General features: G+C 42.1%; 1 protein-coding gene across 5 annotated transcripts in view; it reads left to right on the forward strand.

Moving 5' to 3' along the window:
• Window positions 1-323: 323 nt before the first annotated feature.
• The window catches only part of CTNNB1 (catenin beta 1), a 48,710-nt gene continuing 30,412 nt past the window's right edge, over window positions 324-18,621 (forward strand). For 3 of the 5 annotated variants that reach the window (XM_069560746.1, XM_069560745.1, XM_069560744.1), the window contains exon 1: window positions 348-706. The gene's annotated coding sequence lies outside the window, so the exon portion shown is untranslated. Of the gene's footprint in view, window positions 707-18,621 lie in introns of all 5 variants that reach the window. The other 2 variants (XM_069560743.1, XM_069560747.1) reach the window with 2 other exon arrangements.

Below are 18,621 nucleotides of genomic sequence, written 5' to 3' on the forward strand. Positions count from 1 at the left end.
CTCCGGCATTGCCGCCGCCACCTCGGCCCTGAACTTTCACCCCCCAGGGACGTGTGCCGCCTGCCCCGCAGGGCCGGGGTCCCGATGCCGCCTCCCGCCGGTAGCGCGCAGCCAGCCTCGCATCTGTTCTCATGGCCCGGGGCATGCGCGAGGCCGGGGCGTCGGGCTCGGGACAGTGGAGAATACCGGTGTCGCCCTCCCTCCAGCCCACCCCGGCTCGCGGAGACCCGCGCCTCCCTGACTCGGACTACCGCGCCCTGGCGGGCCGCCCTCCAGTCCCGCGCGGCGGGGCAGCGCCGGCCTCAACCTGGGAGAGCGCCCGCAGAGCGCGCGGGCGCCCCGCCCCTGCCCCGGGCTGGCGGACGGCGGCGGCGGCGGCGGCGGCGGCGGGCGGCTCCGCGGCGCGGGGACTACTTTCCGCCGCCCGCCCGCGCCCCGCCCCTTGTCCCCGCGCGGCGGAACGCTCCGCGCTGCGCCGCTGGCGGCAGGATACAGTGAATCCTGCGCGACTTATAAGAGCTCCTTGTGCGGCGCCATTTTAAGCCTCTCGGTCTGTGGCAGCCGCGCTAGCCCGGCCCCGGGAGCGAAGAGAGAGGGGAGGCGGAGACGGAGCAAGGTCCGAGGAGCAGCTCCGGTCCCCGTCGAGCCGCCAACGCAGGCCGAGGACGGTCGGACTCCCGCTGCGGGAGGAGCCTGTTCCCCTGAGGTGCTTGGGCGCTCCTTTCCTTACCCGTCTGGGGCTGCTCCCCTTCCCGCTTCGGAGCCAAACTTCGTCGCGGGCGCGCGGTCCCGGCGGCGGCTGGGAGCCGGACCCGGCGCAGCCCGAGGCCCCGGGGTGGGGAGCGGGGAGGGGCGTGCGGGCTCGGGGCGCCGGGGAGGCGGCAGAGGCGGACCGCGCCCGGGGGGCTGAGGGCGGCGGCCGGGCCCGGTTCCGGTCGCGCGGCTCCTTCGGGAGCCCCGGGGGTGCCGCTTTCGGGGAGGGGGCGCCGCGAGGGCGCGTCCGGGAGGTCGGGTGGCCAGCGGGGTGGGCGGGTGGGTGGAGGGGGCTGTGGTTTTCGTCCCGGGCTCAGGCCGCGGCTGAGTTTGGGGGAGGGACCCTGCGCCTCGGGATGCGCCGGGGCCGGGGTGGGGGGCGGGGTGGGGACGGGGGACTCCGCCTTCCCGGCCTCCGCGGGGAGTTGGGGTGCGGGCGCTGGGCCTGGGACGCCACGTGAGGTCCTATCTCCAGGTTCCTTCTTTCGTGCTTAAGGACGAATTTTTTCGAGGGTTAATAAGAGGTTAGTGATTTTTAATGGCCTGCCGGTGTGAGTGCGCTCGTTTAAATCGGAGCAACTTTAAACCTTAGAGGATCCAAACTGTTAGTGCAGACGGTGTGATGCGCCAGGAGGATTTGCACAGATAAAAATCCCTATCTTGCACCTACATTTTTTTGTACGGTGCAGGTGAGTGAAAGCGGGCGTGCTAGGGAGGTCCTGGGAAAAATAAGGGCGAGGGCGGCTGGCTTACTGTCTCTTAGCAAGTGACCCACAGGACTCAGATTGCGACTGCTTCGAGAATTGTGTGTTCCTGGAGATTCTTTATTCAAATAGTTTCACGGCAACTAAACTTGATTTTGAGAGCGCTTTCCAGCGGGGTGAATTTTCCCCTCGCTACGAAATGGCCCGCAGGAAATTCAAGCTTTGCAACTTCGTTCCGTGTTTTGTCTGGAGAGAGGACTTGGAACTGAGACTTTCAAAGTTCGCTTTTCACAGCCTCCTTCTGAGTCTACTAAACTTGAAAGCTTTGCCAGTCGGGTGTAGTTGTTTGCTTCGTTTTCTTTTCGGTGGTGGAGGGAGCATTGTCTCCTACTTTGTATCTTCCAGACATCTGTGGTCTCCCCCCACCCCCACTCCGGGTTTGTGAGTGGTGAATGAAGGGAGACTGGTCTGCTGGTATGCAGAGGTCGGCAAAAGGAAATCGAGGAGTGGTTTTAGTGAAACGAGAGCTTTGTGTCGTGAATAGTGGTGGCTTAGACTAGACAGCAGCTTGAAGAGACGGCTCGCCTTTGATAAAGTCTGGGCTGCTGTTTTTCAGATGGCTAAGTTATAAGTATTTTGTCTGGAACTTGGGAAGCCGTTTCATTCTGTCTCTTGGTGTACATTCAGTACCTTCGGCTATCTTCCTGTTAACGTGTTTCCTTAAGAGATACTGGACATAGCTTGACTCTTTTGTTTGTTAATGTTTCTGTTTAATATCTGCTTAGATTAGTGACAAACTTGTTTGGGAGGCATTTTTTTCGGTCTGAACTAAGGCGGCTGCTACATTTATTTTATTTTTACATTCAAGCGCACGAACCTCTTGAGTTTAAAAAAAGGTGCCATTAATGTTTGCGAATATCTTTTCACGAAATTTGATTAATTTGCGTCCAGTATTCATTACTTTGACCTAGTCTTTGTTCTGAAGGCCATGTACAAGGCCCTAAAGTGATTGCAACAGTAACTTGAAAAACTTCCAGGAGCCTATTCTATAGGATTAAAGGAATGCTGAGGCTATTCAAGTCTGAAGTCCTTGAGGGGGAAATTAAAAAACTGTGCTACAAAGTTTAGTATAGCATGTAACTTAGAGTCCTTGAGGAGTTCTAGGCTTGAGATTTTCCCAGAAGCTAGAGCAGCCATTTAAAATTGCTTTCAAGAAAAACCAAATTTTAAAAGGTGACTTAAAAAAAGTAAAACATTTAGTAGTGTTCAAGTGTCAGTGTCCAGCATTTTTCTTTCGAAACATATCCTTTACCAAGATAATCATGTAGATGATTATGTAGATTCCAATATTAAAACTGAAATCAGATTGAGCTTCTTACTGTTGCTAATGATAAATGGAATAAAATTATCCATATAAATGAAGTTGTATATTTTTCTTTTCATACACACTTCCCTCCTCCACTCCCCAAATAGGAAGAGAAAACTTGAAGTAGGCTGATTTCTCTAAGAGTGTTTTGAGATTTGGTTCTTGGGAAAGCTATATGCACACAGCCTGTTTCATTGTTGGAAGGAGTGGAAGGAAGAGCATAAGTATTGTTGAAACTAGGGACATGGAGAATTCAAAAATTTGAATCTCACTCTTTTATACTTGTAAGTAGCAGTGAAATTAAAATCCCAGAGATAGGTTGTTTGTAGTATCTTTAGCCAAATGAAACTTTTGTGTTACTGAAATGAAACAATACAGCATCCAGTTATAATGAGATTTTGTTTCTCTTTTATGGTTTACTAGTTGCTGATAATAACTGCAGAGGAGTAGGTGGTAAATTTTAAGTATGTACTTTGAGCTTGGTTGGAAGCATGCTTGATTGCCAGCCCAGGGCAGAAAGGATGAATACTTTTAGAGCAGGACAAACTTGTAATAAAAAGTATAACAGCTCTTTCGTGCTGCATGTTGACTTGTGACTTTGGTTGTGAAAACACTAGTTGTATTGACTTAGTTGTATTTTCTATTCTTGTAGCTCTCTTTTTGTTGGGAATAGGGTATCTTTTGTTGAAACAGTTTGAGTAAAAGCATTTTTATATCTTAAAAGTAAGTAGTAAAACAGACTAGTAGCTACTTCTGGTTACTCCAGAGCTTGTATCTTTTGCCTCTTGGACCCTCACTGAGAGAAAACTGAGTTGCAAAATCAGTCTTCATTCTTTTAACAGATTAATGTTTATGTAATACTGTTCTAATTGTGTCTTGATAGATAACTAGGCTAATGGGCTAAAATAAAGATATACTTTGTAAGTTCCAGGAAAGGAAAATATGTGATTTGTATTGCTTGAAAATGAGTAGGAGTTACCTTGTGTAGTTCTTGATCACTTAAACTCTGGAGAAAGTTCTTTATTTCCTCTGTTTACTTAAGAATGCTGCTTTTGTGTTGTATGCAAGTCTGAGCTTGACCAGGTTTGAAATCTAGATACTTCTGTTGAGGCTTGAACCCTGTATCCCTGAAGCATATATTTAAATCTGCTCCCTAGGGAAAAAGAAGCTCTTATAAAAGAATCGTCATGTTAGGAACCCTTTTTAGAGATTAACTATCTTGCTATTTGTGAGCATCTTTTCTTTTAAAAGATACTATTTTCCAGCCTCAAAGTCTCCTCAAACCTGATGCAGCTGAGTGACAGCATCAGGGCATGTTTTCATTGCATGCTTTGGTCACATTGAGTGCCCTCCAGTGGATATAATCTAATGCTGGTGATTTTTTCCCCCCATAAAATTTGTGTGAAATATATTTATGATAGTTTCGATGAGAAAGCGTCAAGAAAACTTTTGAATTCTAGAATAGGGTGTCCATATTATTATTGCTAGTTAAAAGATTGGCTTTAGAACATGTCATCTCAGCCATTATTTGCAGGAGAAAGGTCAAAGTTAAATCAGGAGTTAAATTCTGTCACTTTTTGTAGGAAGTTCTGCTTAAATATAATTATAAACCAAAATCTTAGTCTAAACATCCTAGTATCTGGGCTTCCCTGATGGCCCAGATGGTAAAGAACCCACCTGCGATGCAGGAGACCCAGGTTCAGTCCTTGGGTTGGAAAGATACCCTGTAGAAGAGAATGGTTATCCACTCCAGTGCTCTCGCCTGGAGAATCCCATGGACAGAGGAGCCTAGCGCGCTACAACCCATAGGGTCAAAAAGAGTCAGACACGACTGAGCGACCGCACTTAAACCTAGATCCTAAAATTAAGCCATATTAATGAGTTCTAGAAATGAAGATTCTCAGATAAAGTTAACAAAAAAGTGAATTATCAATTTGTCTAAAATTTCTTATACAATAAAACTGAAGTAAGTCTTCAACTTGGTTATATTTTCAAGGAATATTATGTCTGTTAAGAACTAGTTATCAACAAAGCTGGTTGAGTCAACTTATGTGAACTCCAGAGTATAATGCCTAGTGACTACAGGCATTTGTGTAGAGTATACATTTGTATAGTGCTTTGATGCACTATTCCCATATTTTGACCTTTAAATTCTTCAATAAAAGCTCTTTCTCCGCACTCCTATGTTACAGTTCTTGCTGTTTCTATAGTAGCATTATTTTATGCAAATGCTTATTTCAAATCAGATTCTAATTAATAACTGGAATAAAACCCATTTAAAAATAGCTTTTAGAAGTCAGATGGTCATTTTTATGGAAAATGCTCAGCTTAGAACAAATGTTTTTACCTTTGTATGTTTTCTATAAATAGGTGGTTGAAATGAAGTTTAAAAGTTAATTGATTGAGTAGGGAGGGAAAATGACTGTATCACTTACTGCTCCATTTTGCTCTGAAATTTAGTATAATTTTGTGGAAACATTGATAATGATTTTCGACTATTTAAGAAATGTATTATTGCTTCCCTGGTGGCTCAGAGGTTAAAGCGTCTGCCTCTAATGCTGGAAACCCGGGTTCAATCTCTGGGTCGGGAAGATCCCCTGGAGAAGGAAATGGCAACCCACTCCAGTATTCTTGCCTGGAGAATCCCATGGACAGAGGAGCTTGGTAGGCTACAGTCCACGGGGTCACAAAGAGTCGGACACGACTGAGTGACTTCACTTCACTTTTTAAAAACATAAGGCAAGAATACCTCAGTTGATTTATATCTCAGAATGGGTTGTTATCCTTCATAAAGGATCATGTATGGAATAAGTAATGTCCAAGTCCGTAACTATTACTTTCATAATTTACTGCCTCAAGGTCAAATAGCTTGTGTTCCAGTTTCAAAGATTTTTATGAGAAGAGAGTAGATTTGAAAGTTCTCTTGAAAACTGTGTATATCTTTAAAAAAAAAAATTCTGCCTATTAGGGATCTAATTTATCTCTTGAAATTGGCCACTTGTCTTCATGCAACAATTTGACAAACAATATAGGTGACTAAGATCTCTGTCAGAAACCACATAGGATTGATCTTGCATCCCAGTGGGAGTAGCTACTCAGTATCTCCAAGCAGGTATGGGCTCACGGGGCCCCTGTGAACTACAACGAATTGAGAGAACATATGTCCCATATAAGCCAGTCTCCAGCTGCAGCCACTGTGGAAAGCAGTTCAGGCTTCCACAGCATCTGAATTTCTCCTGTCTTCTAAGAGAAGCAGGGAACCTGGATTAATGTGCGTCTCATGATTTGCACCAGTGGGGCTTGGTGGCTCGGCGGTGAAGAGTCTGCCTGCGGTGCAGGAGCTGCACAAGCTGTGGGTTTGATCCCTGAGTTGGGAAGGTCCCCTGGAGGAAAAAATGGCGACCCACTCCATTATTCCTGCCTGGAGAATCCCATGGACAGAGGAGCCTGGTTGGCTAAAGTCCATAGGCTCACAAAGAGTCGGACACTACTGAAGCAACGTAGCACACACATGATTTGCACATGTTGGTAGGTGAAATTCATGTTTTAAGACATTTTAACACAAATTAAATACACCTATTGGCAGGATCTGCCAGTTTGTGGCATCTGCAGTAAACCATTTGGAGTACAGTGTTTTGTTTTTTTTTTTAATGATGATTCTATTAAGTGACTGAAGGTAGTACAGTTCTGTATCTATGTCTCTATATATACATATCGACACAACTGAGTAACATTTTTACTTTCATAACTTAGTAAATAAGATTTGATAAACCATTAGGTTCATATTTGGTATTTTAGGAATGCCTTGTATCAATGACTATATAAACAGATTAGGAACTTAAAGCAGGTTCATATCATTAACTCTGGGAAACCTGCACTTAAAAAGCTTAAGAATTAAGATGGATTGGATCAAGGAAAAAGAGGAGAAAGAACAAACTTGTTCATCACTTGATCATCTTAAGTATAGTTTTTAAAGTTTTCTTAAAAGAGGTCTTAAAACTTAACATTGAAGGTGCTTAAAATGCTGGACAAATTCTGGCTGTGCATACACAATCATATCAGCCTGAAGTTTTATTGATGTCTTTAAGTCACATCCTGGTTTTCAGCTAAAGTCTGTATTTCTGTGATAATCTATTTATCAGACTAGATTTAAAACTGAAAAGCAAAGTTTAGATAATGAAAAATTAACTGAATGTTAGTTTTGTTTTTTTTTTTAAAGTAATGGCTTACTCCTATTTGGTCAGAATATATTTTAAAATTTTTTACGAGTATAGTTGCTGTACAATGTTGTGTTAGTTTCTGTTGTACCGTGGAGTCAGTAAGCCATACGTTCACGTATATCCCCTCTGGTTTTGGATTTCCTTCCCATTTAGGCCACCACAGAGCATTAGGAGCTCCCTGTGCTGTGTAGTCTGTTCTCATTGGTTACCCTTCTATACATAGTAGTAGGATCTATTTTATACATAGTAGGAGAAGGCAGTGGCACCCCACTCCAGTACTCTTGCTTGGAGAATCCCATGGATGGAGGAGCCTGGTGGGCTGCTGTCTATGGGGTTGCACAGAGTTGGACACGACTGAAGCGACTTAGCAGCAGCAGCAGTGCAGTCCCAATCTCCCAATCCATTCCATCCCCTGGTCAGAATAAATTTAGGCAGGCAGTCAAATAGATGTTGGTAAAGTCTTTTGCTGCTAGGGCAAGTTTCTTCATTTGCAGAGTTTGAAAAGTTGTATATTTAGTCTTTAGATTACATGTTTAAGTGGCCTACTATATCTGTACTGAAAATACAAACCATAAGCCAACATTGGTTTTAAAAAGTATCATCTGAAAATAGTGCTGCTGACTGCAATTGTGTTTATATGATACGGTATAGAATGCAAACCAAACTGAGCGGTGGGCTTTTCAGAACACGTTTGTCCCAAGGTGCTCACCCCTTGGCCTGTACCATAATCCCCACTGTAAAGTTTCTCTTGTAGCAGTCCAGAAAATTCCGGCCTCTGATTTCTTTTGAACTTGTTGAAAAGCCCCCAAACCCCCAGATAGTTTGTAAAGCGTGATATATGGATGGATGCTGTTAAGGTGAGGCTGCTTCATAGCAATGCCAATCTGCTCCCCTATTTACTTCCATCTATTTCTTCATTAATATTCCCATTGTTTTGCTTGTAATTTCATAACTCTTATGTTGCTGGACTGATTTTCCTTTTAACTGATTTAACAGGTGTGTTAGTTAAAAAGTCTGGGGGTTGGGGAGATATTTTTAACCTGTTTAATTTGAAGTTCATCAGTCCACATGGCACATAGGTGATAGCTGTAGTAAATGTTCTTTCATGCCGGCAGCTGATCTGACTTGGAAGTAAAAGAGGTGCACGTGCTACAGGGTGGCTTCTAAGTTTCTCTGAACAGGTTTATGATGACTGAAATACTTTTATGTGTTTATACATATTTTATTGTACATTATCTGTATAGAAATGTGGGAAGTTAGATTTACTGCAAACTTTCTTAAATGCAGTTTGAAGATGATCTTAATGATTCTAATTTGCTTCATGGAGGGGTGGCTTTTGTAAAAGCCTCCACTCAACCCTGAAGTATAACTCAGTGGTTTGCAGATAAGGGTGTAGAGAGTGAGTATGTCTTTGGAGTTATCTGTGTATTAGATGAATGACACATGTATACAGGAGGAACATGGGTTTCTTGGGAATATTTCTCAATCCAGTTAACTCTGGATGTTTCTAAGTGGTGTCCTTTCTCTTGTGTAGAAGTACTGAGGTAGACACTTAGAATCTTTCCTGAGCCACTGAAAGAATGTAGCAATGTCAAACATTACTTTATATTCAACAGTTCATTTAGATACAAAGTGGAAGTCGCTCAGTCCTGTCCTACTCTTTGCGACCCCATGGACTATGCAGTCCATGGAATTCTCCAGGCCAGAATACTGGGTGGGTAGCCTTTCCCTTCTCTAGGGGATCTTCCCAACCCAGGAATTGAACCCAGATTTCCCACATTGCAGGTGGATTCTTTACCAGCTGAGCCACAAGGGAAAGTAGACAATAAATGTTACATAGGGAACATAGTAAGCCGATGTACCATTCTCTAGATTCATTCATAAATTTAGTCTTTCTGGTACTTCACTTTATTTTAAAGTTGTTTCATTTAAAGTTCGTTTGGTTGGAAAAGCCACATGATATGAAATGAGGTGTATATTGTTCTGACTTTTAGTTATAAATGTCCTCAGTGATCCATTTACAAGGTAGAATTCATGTTATATATGATAGTTGTCCTCTAGGTCACTATTTTCTGCCTTAATTCTGCTGTCATTTTTTCATAGGTCCTAAATCAGAGTGCCAGCCAGTCTATTCCCCATAGAATGAAAAGAGGCTAGATTAAGAGATGAGAAATCTGGGAGTCATTCATAAGGCAGAGTAATGATAATTAAAATACTGAAATTAGATATTTTCTTTTGTAAGAATACTTAACATTCTTGAATCATGCTTGAAGAATGTCCTGACTGTATGCTGAAGGGCCTTAGGCTTCTCCTTATTGCCATTATACACCAGATCATATTACATTTCTCTTCAAAGTGCGAAGACAGGAAGGCTGTTTAACCTTTTCTTTGCTCCTCAAACTCACCCCTGTTCCCCCATGAGAAACTAAGCAGGAGTTCCTTCACCTTCTGTTACCCGTCTGCATGGAGGGCCCATCTTCATAGTGAAGCATTATGTTCTAGTCAGAGGCCAGTCCTGGCACATGACTTCTGTAGGACTTAGTTCCTTTAGTCATGCCGCTGTTGTGTGTACTACTCTTATCTTCCCAGATGTGGATCCCATTGCTGATTTGGCTCTCCATTTCCCACATTTCATCATCTCTTGAAGTCCGTTCACTGCCCCTCTAGAACTCATAGTCTTTAGCACATCCTTTTTATTGTCAGTCTTCTCTGGGAGTGCTTACTTTTTCTTGCTCCAGCTATAACCTAGCCTCTCCCCATAATGCTACTGGCCTTGCAGCTCTCTCAAGTGGCAAATACTTCCTGTTCCTGCGCACCTTTTATTGGTGAGCCAGAAGGTGGAGGAAGTGTCCTCTTTGTTCCTCGTTGTTGCTTCTTGACCATTCTTTTCCAAAACTTTCAGCTTTGACTCTCATGCCATCAAATTATTACCACCCGACTTTACAAGCTAATTTTAAAATACTGGGTTGACCAAAAAGTTCATTCAGGTTTTTCTGTAAGATGTGACAGAAAAACTGGAACAAATATTTTGGCCAACCCAGTATATCTGGAAGAACAAAAGCTAAGAAACATTATCCTAGTATGCTATATGAAAACAGAGTTGCATTATTACTGATCAGTAGGGAAAATGTAGGCAAAACTCTCTTACAACAAAACCCATGAACTACAAAATCTTACACAACAGTATTAATAAATTTGATTACATCATATTTAATACATCTTACTCAAAAGAAGCTATAAAGGAAATTTGAAAATAAATTATGGACTGGCATAAAATATTTGTTCTCAAAAATTATCCAGAATATTAGGTTGAACAATACAATACTGTCATTTTTAGAGGTGAGGAAATGGTCACACATTAGCAATCCATTTGGTTAAATCTAACATAAAGAATGGATGTGAGTTTGAGTGAACTCTGGGAGATGGTGATGAACAGGGAGGCCTGGCGTGCTGCAATTCATGGGGTCGCAGAGAGCTGGACATGACTGAGCGACTGAAATGAACTGAACTGCCCTCGTTATCTTAGTCCATTACCAGCTTTCCTGGTTCGTTCCCCTACTTCCTTGAATACTTGTCTCCTGGCTCACTGTCATCTTTACTTCTGTTATAATTCTTGGTGATACCAATATTTGTGTAGACAAGTGCTACTCAAAATGTCCCATGCTCTGAGAACTGTCACAGTATGAGTTGCAGTAAGTAGTTTGTGCCAGAAAGTAACTCAACTATGCCACTAAGTTCAGTGTTTAGTTCAACTGACTTTTTTTTTTTTTGGTACTGAAATTTTTTTGATGAAAGAAGCAGTATGTTGGCTTGTATAATCTGGCACACGCTCCATAGGGTGTTGTGGTCTGGTACTTTGAGTAACATTGATATAGAGGATGCCTCCAGTATTCTCATCTCTTAGTTCCTTGATTTCCTCTCCTCCAGTAACCTTATTTTTCTGTCTGATTCAGCCACCCTAATTCCAGTAGCTCTTCAGTGACACGATAACTTCACTCTGTCAAAGCTTTTCAGTATCCCTCACCCTCACTTCTGCTCAACTCTCAACAACCTTGTCCCCCCTGACTTCATGCCCAGTGGTCCTTGGCCTCTTAGTTCATCTTTCTTTATGACCATGTCTTTTCCCTCTTTTCTCAAACCTCGCAATACTTCCTCCCCTATATGTCTCCCTTGCTTTCTGTTTCACAAAGCATGTCGAATAATTGGAAGATTGCCTGTATGCTCTCACATCTGTGACTGTGCCATTCACCTTCTGTGTCATTATGACAAACTGTAGTGTTCAGAGATAAGGACAACCAGCTTCCATGCCCTCTTGCTCTCAAGAATATAACTCTGTCTTTCTACCTTCTCTTGCATCCTTGATTTTTCCTTCTGTGAGTTTGCATGATCTTTGTCCCCATTTTAAAAAATCTTTTCTTCTTGTTTCCCCTTTTCATGCACCCAGTCTGCTTCTCTTTTGAATAAGACACCTTGAAACAATTGCTTGGATACACTCTCACCCCTTTTCAGCTTCTACCGATGACCACCACATTATAAACCTCTAATCCTCCTCTCACTTAACCTCTCAGTAGCGCTTGGCACAGTTGCTTGAGACATGATTCCCTTGGCTTCTAGGCCACCACATCTGCTAGCAGGTTTTCTCCCTGCTTTACCGGTGGTTCCTCCTTACTCTTCTTTGCTTTTTCTGTTATGTCCTCATGGAATGGCTGAATCTTGAGCACTTGGAACTCTCCTTTTTCATTGTTGAAATACACTCGAGTCTTATAGCTTTAAACATAGTATTTAACCTGTTTGCTGATGGCTTCCAGATTTATATCCTTAGCCTGAGTCATGATAGCCAACGTTTCCCCCAACATTTTGGATGTCTTAAGAAGCATCTCAAATGTAATATATCTAAAACTGAGCTCCCAATTTCTCCTAAAGCTGCTTGTCTTAGTATGTCCTAAATGCACCTGTCTTTTTAGTTACACCAAAAACCTTGCTGTTCTTGACTGTCTTTCTGTCACCGTACCCTGTCTGAAAATTGTCTGTTCTCCTTCTGATATAGATGCAAAATTCAGTCATTTCTTACTATGCCGTTTCATAGCCATGCCATCCTAGGGTTACTGCAGAGGTCTTCTAGCTGGTCTTCCTGCTTACATTTGTTCCCTTTAAATGCAGTCTCAACACAGTGACCAGAATAATCCTTTTAAAGCAATGATCATAGAATTTTTCTGTTCAAAAACCTCCATGGGCTTATGGTCTCATTCTGTAAAAGCACACTCTCCTGTGTGTTTAGACTATTCTCTTTATCACCTAGTTCTTTCCTCCTGTCCCTCATCAAAGAAATAAAACTGAAAGGATTTAAGAAAGGAGAGGAACCAGGAAAATAACTGCAGCAGTCATGCTGGTGACACAGTGGCGGTGGCTTCGGTCAGGGTGTAGCCTGGCACAGAGGAGCCAGAGTGGAGGCCGAGGCTCCGCAAGCCCACTTCTTCCCTGGCTTCCTGTCTCCTTGCTTGCTCGTTTTCCTTTAGCCTTCAACACTGTCTAACATAATAGATATTTTACCATTTTTTTCTCCTCTTGTTTTTTCACCTCCTAGAACATAAGCTCTAGAAAGACAGGGATCATTGTCTGTTTCCTCACTTTTTGCTTTCTTCCCAGTGCCTAGAATCATAGTGTACACTAGTTGATTAGTGAATGTGTGTTGAGTGAATGACTTTGAAATCTTTTCAGCTCACTTTGGATCTTTCCCAATAGCACAGAAGTATATTCCATCTTTGCAGAGGTGGTTCCTTCCTGTCATTTATGGCTCCCGTTAGATTGAGTTCTTCCCTGTTCACCCATTTTCACTTTACCATCTTCTTTTACTTGGTTTGTTGCACTTAATCATATTCTGAAGTAACCTGTGTTTACTTGCTGCTTTTCTCCTTTCACGATCTTATTCTGATTTGTTTGCCTGGTACTGAGAATAGTGTGTGGAAGTTCTAGATGCTAATAAGTATTGGTTGAGTAGGTGAATATTCTGGAATTGGATGACTTTTGTTTCTTTGCAGCTAATGCCCCTTTAATTTCTCTGCTCGCTTTCACACTCTGAAAGACATATCCTATGGATATGGTCTTCATTTTTCGTCTCTATTTCAGTTTGTGTTTGGCTTTTATTATCGGTGAACCTCCTTTTGCTGAACTCATCATTGGACCTCCATGTTGACCAATGAAAGGGATACTTTTTACCTTTAGTCTTGCTGGGTCACTTTAGCATTTGGTGCGTTTTTGTTTTTGAACTTGCCTTTGGAATAGCAATGTCCAGTAGAACTTTCTGTGATAATGGAAATGTTCTATATCTGTGAGGTTGATATGGTAGCCACCAGCTACATGTGACTCTTGAGCACTTGAAATGTGGTAATGTGACTGAGCTAAATTTTAATAAAAATTTAAATAGCGGTATGTGACTAATGGCTATTTTTTCTCACATACTCCAAGCTCAGGAAGTATCACAGCCTGATTGCTCGATGCAGAGGCCTAGGAGTCATTTTTTTCCATCCCACCCCCGACCCCCTGTGTCCACATGCTGCTTATCCTCGTCTGTGGCTCTGTTCCTGCTCTGCGGTAGGTCCGTCTGCACCATTTTTCTAGGTGCCATATGTGTGCGTTAAAATACAGCATTTGTTTCTTTCTTCCTGACTTGCTTCACTCTGTATGATAGACTCCTAGGTCCATCCTCTTCTCTACAAATTTCCCAACTTTTTTCATTTTTATGGCTGAGTAATATTCTACTGTATAAATGTACCACAACTTCTTTATCCATTCATCTGTCGATGGACATTTTGGTTGTTTCCATGTCTTGGCTGTTGTAAACAGTGCTGCAGCAAATGGTGGGGTACCTGTGTCTTTTTTTATTGGAATATAATTGCTTTACAATGTTGTGTTAGTGTCTCCTGTACAGTGAAGTGAATCAGCTATATGTATAAGTATATCCCCTCTCTCCTGACTTCCCTCAAACCCCTCATCTCATCCTTCTAGGTCATCACAGAGCTAGCATCAGGCCAAGCTTCTTGTGCTTTGTAGCAGAGTCCCACTAGCTTGCTATTTTACGGGCTTCCCTGGTGACATAGGAAGAATCTGCTTGCCAATGTAGGAGACGTGAGTTCAATCCCAGTTTGGAAAGATTCCCTGGAGAAGAAAATAGCAACCCAGTCCAGTATTTTTGCCTGGGAAATGCCTTGGACAGAGGAGCCTGGTGAGCTACAGTCCATGGGGGTCACAAAGAGACACGGCTTAGCGACTAAACAGCAACATCTGTTTTACAGATGGTGTTGTATATATGTCAGTCCTAACCTCCCAATTTGTCTCACTCTCCCCTTTCATCCCTGTGTTCACACCTCCGTTCTCTTATGTCTGCAGCTCTATTCCTGCCTTGGAAATAGGTTCATCTGTACCTTTTTTGAAGATTACACATTTATGTGTTAATGTACAGTATTGATTTTCTGACTTCACTCTGTATGACAGACTCTAGGTTCATCTCCATCTCTACAAATGACTCTTGCATTCCTTTCAGTGGCTGTGTCATATCCCACTGTATACATGTAACACATCTTTCTCCATTAATCTGTCATTGGCCATTTGGGTTGTTTGCATGTCCTGACTAGTGTAAATAATGCTGCAGTGAACATTGGGGTACATGTGTCTTTTTTCAGGGTATATGCCCAGGAGTGGGATTGTTGGAGTCATGTTGGTTCCATTGTTTAGTTTTTAAAGGAACCACCATACTGTTCTCCATAGTGCCTGAGTCAGTTTACACTCCCAGCAACGGTGCAGCACAGTTCCCTTTTCTCCACACCCTCTTCAGTGTTGGTAGACTTTTTGATGATGGCCATTCTGACTGGTGTGAGGTGAATACCTTCTTGTAGTTTTGATTTGCACTTCTCTAATAATTAGTGATGTCAAGCATCTTTCCATTCACCTCTTGGCCATCTGTATGTCTTCTTTGGAGAAATGTCTATTGAGGTCTTTTGCTCATTTTTTGATTGGTTTTATATATATATATATATATATGTAGTTTAAAATTTAAAGGCCTTTTTGCTCATTTTTGCCTGTGCTGGGTGTTTGTTGCTGCCTGTGGACTTCTCGTTGCTGCAGTTTCTCTTGCTGGCTCAGCGCGGGCTCTAGGGCACAGAGGCTTCCATAGTCATGGCTCTCAGGCTCTTGAGAACAGGCTGCATAGTTGTAACACATGGGCTTAGTTGCTTCATGGCATATGAGATATTCCTGGGCTAGGGATTGGACACATGTCTCTTGCATTTACAGGCAGATTCTTTACCACTGAGCCACCAAGGAAGCCCTGTTTTTGTTTTTTTTTTAATTGAGCTACATGACCTGTTTGTGTATTTTGGAGATTAATCCCTTGTCAGTTGGCTTTGTAAATATTTTCTTCCTTTCTGAGGATTGTCTTTTCATCCTGTTTGTTAGGAGTCATCTTTAGTTCCTCTCATCTACTGCAGTCAGTCCATCAGTAGAGCCTCTTTTTTCTGTCTCCAAAGTATTTCTCTAATCTAGCTACTGTTTGTGCCCAGTGCTGGTAGCCTAGCCTAAGCCACCATCTGTCACTGGACATTGCTTTACTGGTTTACCTTTTTTATTTTACCCTTTCAGTTTTTTTCATTATAGCCAAGGTCAGTTTTGAAAAACTCAAATAGGACCTTGTTATTCACCTGCTTTATAACCCTTCATGGATTTCCAGTGGCATTTAGAATAAGAAATGCTTTTTTTTTTTTTTTTAAGGGCTGGAAACCTCTGCGTGGTCAGGCTGCTTTCAACCTCATCTCATTGTAATCACTCTTTCCCACTACTATCAAACTACTGTGGTCTTAAAAGACAGTCCTAATGATTCTGGAATTCTGCACGTTGTTTCTGATTTCTGGAAGGTCCCTGCTCTGCTCCTTATGTGCTGGCTCCTTCGCATCTTTAGGTCTCAGCTTGCAGGCTCCCTTGAAGACCGCCACAGAAGCGTGTGGCTGCTCTTCACGCAGGGCCTTCGCTTGTCCTAATGCCGTTTCCACTGCCTTCTCCCACTTGTCGCTTAGCCACACACTCCGTGTAATTGTTTAGTCAGTTGTTGCCTGTGTCTGTCAAGAATGCAAGGACCATGTCTGTTTTATATCACCGCTGTATCCTCAGAATCTTACTCTTCTTGGCATATAGCAGTTGCATAACAAATCTGTTGAATATATGAAATCTCTCCATTCATTGCATTTATGCTGTTGGTATTGCTGTATGCTAGAACTATTGAGTAAATGAAAGAATTATGGAAAAGATTTCTTGTGGGACAGAAAATCTCTTAATGTCACAATTTGGCAAATTGAGAAGACAAAGAACATAACATACCAATTGGGCATTTGTACATAGCTCCAGGTTTTGAGTCACTTACTGGTATGTTTTTGGACCCACAATAGAACAGCAGTTTAGAGTTCCTTGACGTTCTTTGTATTGAGGTGCCAGAGTAACATATTGAAAATAAATGCTTCTTAGCTTATTCTTTTATATAATATTCTCTTCTTCCTACATGTACAAAAACCTCATAGTTAGGCGACCTAATATTATGGTAAGGCTGTCGGAGGCAGCAGGAGGTCCTTCTGCTTGGGAGAGTGCCATGCTGTTGCTGTGCATGGTGGGGGGCAAAAGTTGGCTAAAGGTTAAGTCAGAATATGTACTGTCTTAATGAACAGATGGTTCTCAAGGAACTGGTTCTAGGGTTACTCTGTGGAGTCAGGTTTGTTTGTTTGTGTTTTTTAGCTTGGGTTACTGTTACGCATAGAGTCGAATCAGTTTGTCTCTGTCTGTAGCTCTTTGCATTGGCAACATACATGGCACGTAAAAAGTGGTGCAGTGCAGCGTCCTCTCCAGCCCAGCTGATAGAAAACCATGGGGGTGGAGTCAGGTAGTCTGTGTTTTCTTTAAAGTTCCAGGTTAGAACCTTTGGGAGGACCAGTTTAAATGGTTCTGCAAGCAAGATTGGAGATCTTTTTGGTTAAAAAAACAATTTTAAAGGGGGAAATTGGATGAAGGCCGTCAAAATTTATAAATAAGTGCTGGGGATGTAATGTATGACATGATTAACTCTGCTGTATGTTACATGTGGAAGTTGTTAAGAGAGAAAATCCTAAGTTCTCATCACCAGAAGAAATTTTTTTCTATTAATTTTGTATCTATATATGAGGTGATGGATGTTTGCTAAATATACTGTAATAATCCTTTCATGATGTATGTAAATGAAATCATACTATGTATCTTACACAGTATGTATCAGTTATATCTCAATAAAACTAGAAGAAAAAAAATTAGAAACTTTGGGAGAAAATATAAAAATAGCTGTTTGAAGGTACCAGAGAATGATCAAAAGAAGACAGAATTTTGAGGAGATGTGACCCATGAAAGAAGGGACACGTTCACTTGGTGACATCCATATTTCTAAGGCTTCCCTAGTGAGAACTATGACCAGTGTTTCTGGTGAGATCGAGAACTCATGTAATACCAGATGATGGAGCTCAGGGTTGCCAGGATGGCTGGAAATTGAGGGTAGGATAGGTAGATTCAGAGTGAAGGGAGTCCCAGAGGGAAGCTTCAGAATCTGTGTGTAAACTTGTGTGTGTGTGGAGCGGCGGCGATTCCAAGGAACTCATTTTAAAGCAGTACACGGAACACTGAGGTGTATAAGCAGAGATTTCAGCTTCTACCCTCACTGTGAAGAAGAGTTTGGCGTTTGAATCCTACCAAACTAGGGGGTCTTGGTAAACACTTCATGCTTTTCGTTTGAAACCAGACAACAGTCACACTTGAGGAGTAAAGATGTTTCCCAGGATTAAGGTAATTCACCCTAAGTCTAAGGGTAAAATCTGAGGTAGATTGCTTCTAATAATGTGTGAAACCAAGCTCTATAAAATTAAGATGATTTAACTGCCTTAAAGAGTGTTTAAAAGAAGACTCCAGAAACCAGAGTTTCCACAATATATCCAATATCCAATATCAGATATATAATATACAATCAATAGTTACTAGACATGTGAAAAATTAAGTAAAAAGAAATCACCCACGATCAAGAGGAAAAAAGAATGCTGAAATAAACCAGATGTTAGAATTTGCAGACAAAAATAAGATGAGGAATAAGACCAACATACAATTTGTAATAGCTATAAATGAAATAAAATGTTTTTAAAAAGACTGTCAAACTGGGTTAGAAAAGGACAATATCCAGCTTCATATTCAGTATATGTCGTTCAGTCGCCAAGTCGTGCCTGACTCTTTGTGACCTCATGAACCGCAGCATAGTTCATAGTGAAGGCTTCCCTGTCCTTCTCTTATCTCCCTGAGTTTGTTCAAAGTCATGCCCATTAAGTCAGTGATGCCATCTCACCATCTCATTCTCTGTCGCCCCCTTCTCCTCTTGCCCTCAATCTTTCTCAGAATCAGGGTCCTCTCTGATGGCTTGGTTCTTGCCAAAGTATTGGAGCTTCAGCTTCAGCATCAGTCCGTCCAGTGAATATTCAATATATGAGGCAATTAATTAAAAGAGTCAAAAGGTAAAAGAATTAGCAAAAAT

This window comes from Ovis canadensis, chromosome 19 (genome assembly GCF_042477335.2).
Source record: "Ovis canadensis isolate MfBH-ARS-UI-01 breed Bighorn chromosome 19, ARS-UI_OviCan_v2, whole genome shotgun sequence".
NCBI lineage: Eukaryota > Metazoa > Chordata > Mammalia > Artiodactyla > Bovidae > Ovis > Ovis canadensis.